At 36.6% G+C, this 8480-nt stretch overlaps 1 non-coding gene across 1 annotated transcript; it reads left to right on the top strand.

The window, feature by feature from the left end:
- The first annotated feature begins 7235 nt into the window (after positions 1 to 7235).
- Positions 7236 to 7342, top strand: LOC113868281. The gene has a single exon (XR_003505302.1). It is a non-coding gene; the product is annotated as a small nucleolar RNA R71 (small nucleolar RNA).
- Positions 7343 to 8480: the final 1138 nt, after the last annotated feature.

The raw sequence follows: 8480 nt of genomic DNA, 5'->3' as shown, positions 1-8480 counted from the left end.
TATTTTTTTAAAATTTTTTTTTTTACTTTGTGCTTTTTTTTTTAATCTCCCCCCTATTTTTTTTCTTTTCTCTTTTTTTTTTATGAGGAATTCACAAAAATAACTTCATTTGCAAAAACATGGCACCACAATACGATGAATATAGCATGTAATGCATTACTTAAGGAACTCAACAAAACTTGTTACAGGTGGAATATATAATTTTTTTTTTTTTGAGCTTAAAGGAAGGTAAGATAAAATAAAGTTAAAAGCAAAAGAAAGGCCTATTATAAAAAAAAAATAAAAAATTTCAGCTTCAAAGGGGACCTATGGATATACATTATCAGGTTGGCTTGAAAGGGTCAAACGATCCAAAGAATGCCCTAATCATTTCACCAAGATGCACTACCCTAGGATTTCGCCTCAATAGAGAATCGCACATTTTCCAAGATAAGAGTCAATATAAGAATATCACATAATCTTTCTCTAGAAAATTAATCCAGTCCCTCACCAAGAAAATGCACATGTTAGATCAAAGCAATAATAGGCTCAATGGATGAAAGCATGATCCATTCAAAACATTGTGCTCATGATACTTCAAGTTCATAGAAAATTTAATCAAATCATTGAGCACTCAACACAATTCTTAAGAAGACCAGTTATAACTATAATCAAAAGGCCCTTTTTAAAATAAAATAAAATAAAATAAATAAATAATTAAAAAACACCATTGACATAAACAATATTAAACATAACAGTGTCTAAACTAACCTAATTAGGAAATCAACTAGAAACACAAGGAAGCTAACAATACAATAAACAGAAATAGAAAACTTCCCCGTTTTCCTCGACTCAGTCTTCATCAGCCTCTTCTTCTTCTCCAACCTCTTGCTCTTGCTCAGCATCAACTGACCTTAAAAGATCCTCATCTGGTACTAATGGTCTTCCAATTCATCTGGTCTCATTCCTTGCTCAATAGCTATTCGTCTTAACATTACTTCTAATCCTTGGACAGCACGAATGAGATATTGATTTTGACGAATGCTTAACCTTTGATGGTTTTCCAATTGCTCTAACCTTTGTGCTGTGGTGAGAGAACACCTTGGCCTACTAGAACCAGGCTGGGTTTGAGTTCGGGGTCTCCGGATCTCCTGGGCTATAGTGGCTGCAGTAATTGGTCGCTCTGGTAAGACTGGAATATCTCTTTCAATATTAATTCCTGCTCTTCTACACAATTGTGTAATTAAACTTGGATATCCCAAACTACCAGATGATGCTTGAGCCATTTCATGTATCTTTGAAGCAATTAGGTTCCCCACATCAATTTGTGACCCTCTAATTATACAATGAATAAGAATGGCTTGTTCCATGTGCACTCCTAAGTGATTTAACTTTGTGATAAGTCTAGATTGAACAAATGTGCACCAAGCTCGAGGAACTGGGGTTAAATCATCTTTCCGTAGGGACAAAGGATTTCCATGTGCATCCAATCCCCATTGTGCGCCTTCCTTACACAAATCGCTTAATACATCAGCACGTCTTTGTTCATGTTCCATTCTGTGCTCATAACTACAATATGGGTTTTGATATCCTATGCCAAAGAAAGTGTCAATAGCTTGTGGACTGAAATCAATCTCTCTCCCTCGGACAAAACTCTTGAATTCACTTTCTTCACTTTGCTCTGTCTCATCATTAGACACCACATATGCATTAGCATAAAATTCCCGTACCAAATTCATCTTTCCCGATTGAGGACTCGCACATAAAGCTGTCCAATTCCTTCTTCTAATTTGATTTTGAATTTCAGGGTACTCTCCTTCTTGAAGACTGAATCCTCTTTCTCGCACCAAGGTCCGAGTCAATAATACATTATTGAACCGTTCTTCATGTGCACGGGATTTGAAATGATCTTGATCAAAATAATTTGCTGAGCTAAAGGCAGCCTTGCTAACAGCCCTTTTCTTTCTTGGAGGTATGAAATTTATCACTTGGAAAAGCTTGTTGGAGTTCCTTGCCAATTTCATTTAAAATATCACTTGTCGAAGCGCCTGAGCTGTACGAATCTAGCGCCTAGGCGCTGAGTTACCTAAAAGCCTCTCTTTTTCTCTTACGCAGTAAACGCCTAGGCGGAAAGGTTTAGCGCCTGAGCGGTGAACCACCAGAAACTACAATCCATTTTTTTTCAGTAAGAGCTCAAGCGGTGAAGAATAAAGCCTAGGCACTGGACACCCTGAGACCACTTCAATTTTCTCGTGCAGTTAGCGCTTGGGCGGTCCATAAAAAGACTTGGGCCATTATTTATTTATTTATTTATTTTTTTTTAATAAATAAAAAATTGAACTAAACTAACTAAAATAAAACAAGGAAAAACAAAACAAATTAAAACAAAAGATACTAAAGATTGGGTTGCCTCCCAATAAAGCGCTTTTTTAACGTCATAAGCTTGACGTGTTGCACTTCTTTATGATAATGGTAAGGTTGACCTCTGCCTATCAACCTCCCCTCCAAAATAATGCTTCAACCTATGACCATTTACTGTGAATTTTCTTCCAGATGTTGGTTCAAGTAACTCCACAGCATTAAACGAAGAAACCTTGCTTATTACAAATGGCCCAGACCATCTTGTCTTCAACTTCCCAGGAAACAACTTTAATCTTGAATTAAATAGTAACACCTGTTGTCCTGCTTCAAAAAGCTTGAAAGAAATTTTCTTGTCATGCAATTTCTTTGTTTTTTCCTTGTACAAGCGAGCATTTTCATAAGCTTGGTGTCGGAATTCCTCAAGTTCATTAAGTTGGAGAAGTCTTTTTTCATTGACAGCTTTAACATCAAAATTCAGAAATTTTATTGCCCAAAAAGTCTTATGTTCTAACTCTACGAGCAAGTGGCAGGATTTTCCAAACACCAATTGATATGGAGATATTCCTATAGGAGTTTTAAAAGCTGTCCTATAAGCCCAAAGTGTATCCTCAATTTTCCTTGCCCAATCTTTCCTTGATGCACCAACCATCTTTTCAATAATTCTTTTTAACTCCCTGTTAGACACCTCAACTTGACCACTTGTTTGAGGATGGTATGGGGTAGCTATCTTGTGCTTGACTCCATATTTCTGTAGTAATGCCTCAATTTGTTTGTTACAGAAATGACTCCCTCCATCACTAATAAGTGCTCTTGGAACTCCAAATCTTGTGAAAATGTTCTTTATCAGAAAATTCACAACTACCTTGGCATCATTAGTGGGTGATGGAATAACTTTCACCCACTTGGACACATAATCCACAACAACAAGAATATATTGATTAGAATATGATGAAGGGAAAGGACCTATGAAGTCTATCCCCCAAACATCAAACAACTCCACTTTCAAAATGTAGTTCTGTGGCATCTCATTCCTTCTTGATAAATTTTCAGTCCTTTGACATTTATCACATTTTCCCATAAAAGACCGGGCATCTTTGAAAATTGTGGGCCAATAAAGACCACTCTGCAAGACTTTGGCTGCTGTTCTTTCTCCCCCAAAGTGTCCACCATACTCAGAGCCATGACAATGCCATAAAACACCTTGCACCTCCTCCTCTGGAATGCACCTTCTAATCATCCCATCAGCACACCTCTTGAATAAATAAGGTTCATCCCAAAAGAAATATCTTGAATCATGTAAGAACTTCTTCTTTTGATTCCAACTCAAACTTTCTGGTAAAACTTTGGCAGCTTTATAATTGGTCATATCAGCAAACCATGGAAGTGCCTGCACAACAAACAATTGTTCATCAGGAAATTCTTCTTTAATCGGTAACAACTGCATGTTTTGAACTCCTTCTTGAACAATCCTAGACAAATGATCCGCAACCAAATTTTCTGTGCCTTTCTTATCTTTCAACTCCAAGTCAAATTCTTGTAATAGTAGCACCCATCTGATCAATCTTGGTTTTGTTTCCTTCTTAGACAAAAGATACTTAAGTGCAGAATGATCAATATAAACAATTACCTTAGAATCAACTAAATATGACTGAAATTTGTCAAAAGCAAAAACAATTGCAAGTAACTCCTTTTCAGTAGTTGCATAATTACGTTGTGCATCATTCAAAACATGACTAGCATAATAAATTACATGCAACAACTTATCTTTTCTTTGACCCAAAACAGCACCTATTGCAAAGTTACTAGCATCACACATTACTTCAAATGGCAAAGTCCAATCAGGTGCAGAAATTATAGGCGCTGAAACTAGTTTTTCCTTCAAAATCTCAAAGGCTTGCAAGCAATTCTCATCAGAAACAAATGGTGCATCTTTAACCAAAAGATTACACAATGGTTTTGCAATTTTTGAAAAATCTCTTATAAACCTTCTATAAAAGCCAGCATGTCCTAAAAAACTTCTAATGCCCTTAACATTTACAGGAGGAGGTAATTTTTCAATAATTTCAACTTTAGCTCTATCTACCTCAATACCTTTGAAAGAAATCCGGTGGCCTAGAACAATACCTTCAATGACCATAAAATGGCATTTTTCCCAATTAAGAACAAGGTTTGTTTCTTGACACCTTTTTAAAACCAAAGACAACTTATGCAAACATGCATCATAAGAACTACCAAAAATAGAGAAGTCATCCATAAATATCTCAATGAATTTTTCTACCATATCAGAGAAAATAGAAAGTATGCACCTTTGAAACATTGCTGGGGCATTGCACAATCTAAAAGGCATTCTCCGATAAGCAAAAACACCATATAGACAAGTAAATGCCGTCTTCTCTTGATCTGCAGGATCCACCACAATCTGATTATAACCTGAATATCCATCCAAGAAACAATAGTAGGCATGCCGAGCTAACCTTTCCAACATTTGATCAATGAATGGTAAGGGGAAATGATCTTTTCTAGTTACTGCATTCAGCCTGCGGTAATCTATGCACATCCTCCAGCCTGTAACTGTCCTTGTAGGTATCACCTCATTGTTTTCATTAGACACTACTGTGATGCCACCCTTCTTAGGTACAACTTGAACTGGACTTACCCATGAACTATCAGAAATAGGGTAGATAATTCCTGCATCCCACAATTTCAACACTTCTTTTAAAACCACCTCCTTCATTGTTGGATTTAACCTTCTCTGGGGTTGCACAACTGGCTTACTATCTTCCTCCAATAGAATCTTATGCATACACATAGTTGGACTTATCCCCTTCAAGTCACTAATAGTCCAACCAATAGCAGTCTTGTGTTCTCTCAACACTCTTAATAATTTTTCTTCCTCTAATTCACTCAAGAATGCACTAATAATCACATGATAAGAATTTTTACCTCCAAGAAATGCATATTTGAGAGTTGAAGACAGAGGCTTCAATTCAAGCTTTGGGGGCTCTTCTTTCTTGACTTCTTTCATCAAGTGTAAGTCTTCCTTCTCCTTTAAATTCATGATTGGTGGCAAAGCTTCCAGCAATTTCACACACTCAACAACTTCTGGCTTATCTCTATCCTCATCACTTGACATCTTTGAATTCACTAGAGCTGCTTCAAGAGGACATGATAAAGCTTCTTTATGAAAAGCTTCTCTTATCAATGGGTCAATTACATCAATTTTTAAGCAATGCTCTTTCTCCACTGGATGCTTCATGGCTTCAAACACATTAAAAATTACTTTCTCATCATGCACTCGTAATACAAGCTCTCCTTGTTGAACATCGATCAATGCCCTACCTGTTGCCAGAAATGGTCGTCCTAGAATTAGGGGCATCTTAGAATCCTCTTCCATATCCAACACCACAAAATCAGCAGGGAAAATAAATTTGTCAACTTTGACTAACACATCTTCAACTATCCCATATGGAAACTTGATAGACCAATCAGCTAGTTGCAATAAAATCATGGTAGACTTCACTTCCTTAATTTTCAGTTTATGCATGATGGATAATGGCATCAAATTGATGCTAGCCCCAAGGTCACACAATGCTCTACCAATGGTCAAACTACCAATAGTGCAAGGAATGTGGAAGCTACCTGGGTCTTTCAGCTTTTGAGGTAATTTCCTTTGAATGATAGCACTACACTCTTCAGTAAGCATCACAGTTTCATCTTCCTTCAGTTTCCTCTTCCTTGAAAGCAAATCTTTCATAAACTTGGCATACAATGGCATTTGCTCCAAGGCTTCAGCAAATGGAATGTTAATCTGTAATTTTTTAAACACTTCCAAAAACTTAGAAAATTGTTTGTCTTGATTCTGCTGCTGAAGTCTCTGTGGAAAAGGAACTTTAGCATATGGGGACAATTCAACAGTTTTGTCCCAATCTACAACTTTCTTCTTTCCTTTGGAAGACTCATTAAATTGTTGCTTCCCCTGCTCTTGAAATTTATTTGAAATCTCAGATGAAAGATCTTCAACTTCAACTTTATCCTCCATTTGAGGACTCTTAATTTCCTCCTCCTTGCTCTCTTTAGGCTGTACTTCCAATGTCTTGCCACTTCTCAAAGTGATTGCCTTACAATGTTCCTTAGGATTTGGCTCAGTATTGCTGGGAAATGTTCCTGGTGGTTTTTCTGCCAACTGTTTTGCAATTTGCCCAACTTGACTCTACAAATTTCTAATTGAAGCTTCTTGATTTTTAAAATTAGCTCTTGTTTCTTGCATGAATTTAGAGGTCTGCTGCACAAAACTTGTTGTTGATTGAGATAACTTTTCTAAAGCAACTTTCAATGCAGATGGTTTTGGTTGAGTAGGTGGGTGGGCTACTGGAGCTTGAAATGGAGCATTAAAATTCTTCTGAGCCCCTTGATTACTCCAAGAAAAATTAGGATTGTTCCTCCACCCTGGATTATATGTGTTAGAAAATGGGTTATTTTGTTGTCTTGGAGGATTTCCCGTGTAATTTACCTGCTCAACAGATAACTGAGTTGATGTACCAACTTCACATTCTCTATTTTCATGTTTACCACCACAAAAGTCACATACTAAAAGTTGAGAACCTATAGCTCCAACCTGCAATTGCCCAAACTGTTTGTTGAGATTAGTCAATTGTTGAGACATAAGCTTGTTTTGAGCAAGTATGGCATCTAGTGTCTCTAACTCCATAATACCCTTTCTCCCTATTGACCTCTCATTTGAGGACATAAAATTATTTGCAGCCATGGTCTAAATCAATTGGAGAGCTTCCTCTGAGGTTTTACTATGCAATGATCCTCCAGAGGGTGCATCTACCATTGATCTAACAGATGATACCAACCCATCATAGAATGTCTGAATTTGAAGCCAGTCAAGAAGGGCATGATGTGGACATTTTCTCAACAACTCCTTGAATCGCTCCCATGCATCATAAAGTGACTTTCCATCCTTCTGAGTGAAGGTGTTAATTTCATTCCTCAACTTTGCCAGCTTCTGAGGTGGGAAAAATTTCCTAAGAAATTTGTTGACTAAATCATCCCATGTAGAAATGCTCCCTTGAGGTTGAGACCGGAGCCACATTGTTGCCTTATCTCTAGGTGAAAATGGGAAGAATCTTAGTCGAATAGCATCCGAACTAACCCCGTTAACTCTGAAAGTGTCACAAAGTTGTAGAAAATTTGTTATGTGCAAATTAGGATAATCTAACGGTCCTCCCCCAAACTGTTCCTGTTGAACTAACTGTAGGAGTGCAGGCTTCAACTCAAAATTATTAGCTGGAATCTTGTAATGCTAGATCTACACCCATCAGCACTAGGTGTGGCATATTCTCCTAGTGTTCTCCTGACATTCTGATTGTCATTCTCTTCAGCCATTTCTGCGTCCTTTTCTATTTGCTTTCTTGCCTTAGCTTCTTTCCTAAGTCTCCTTGCTGTCTTCTCAATTTCTGGATCAAACTGCAGAGAATCTGAATTAATAGTACCTCGCATACAAGAAACTAAACAGTTATGAGAACAATGTTATCAAATAACAAAAAGAAAACTACATAGAATAGAAAAAATAAAAGTAAAAACTATTTTCTATAGAAAATTATGTGTCTAAATTAAAAATTTTCTCAGCTATTAATATTGTTGATAACATTCAATCCCCGGCAACGGCGCCAAAAACTTGATAACTACTCGGCAAGTACACCGAATCGTTTTAAGTAAATACCACGGTAAGTGGGTATCGTCCCACAAGGATTGACTTATCAAACAATACTTCACTAATCAAATTTCTAGTTAGACAATATCAACTATTTGGATCGAAGAAAGCTCTACAATTGAAATTAAAACAAAATAGAGATTTATAATAGAATAAATATTGCCTTCAACAAGTAAAGAGTGATCTCAAGATTTAAAACACTAGAGGTTAGGATGGTCTAAGTTTTTCTTAATCCGTGTTGAATTTCTAAACACTTGAATTGAAAATCTTAGATTAATGAAAGGATTTCAAGTAAATGAACCCCAATTCCTTGGTAAATCCATTCTTTACTTATGAAAAAATATGACAATTCCTTGACTATATCTCAACACAAATATAGTTGAAGCACTAAATCAATCCACATATCACACAAAATTCAAGA

Source organism: Abrus precatorius, unplaced genomic scaffold, assembly GCF_003935025.1.
Source record: "Abrus precatorius isolate BTA unplaced genomic scaffold, Abrus_2018 Scaffold5, whole genome shotgun sequence".
Classification (NCBI taxonomy): domain Eukaryota; kingdom Viridiplantae; phylum Streptophyta; class Magnoliopsida; order Fabales; family Fabaceae; genus Abrus; species Abrus precatorius.
Note: the sequence above shows the minus strand (reverse complement) of the source record. Positions and strands in the feature narration are given on the sequence as shown.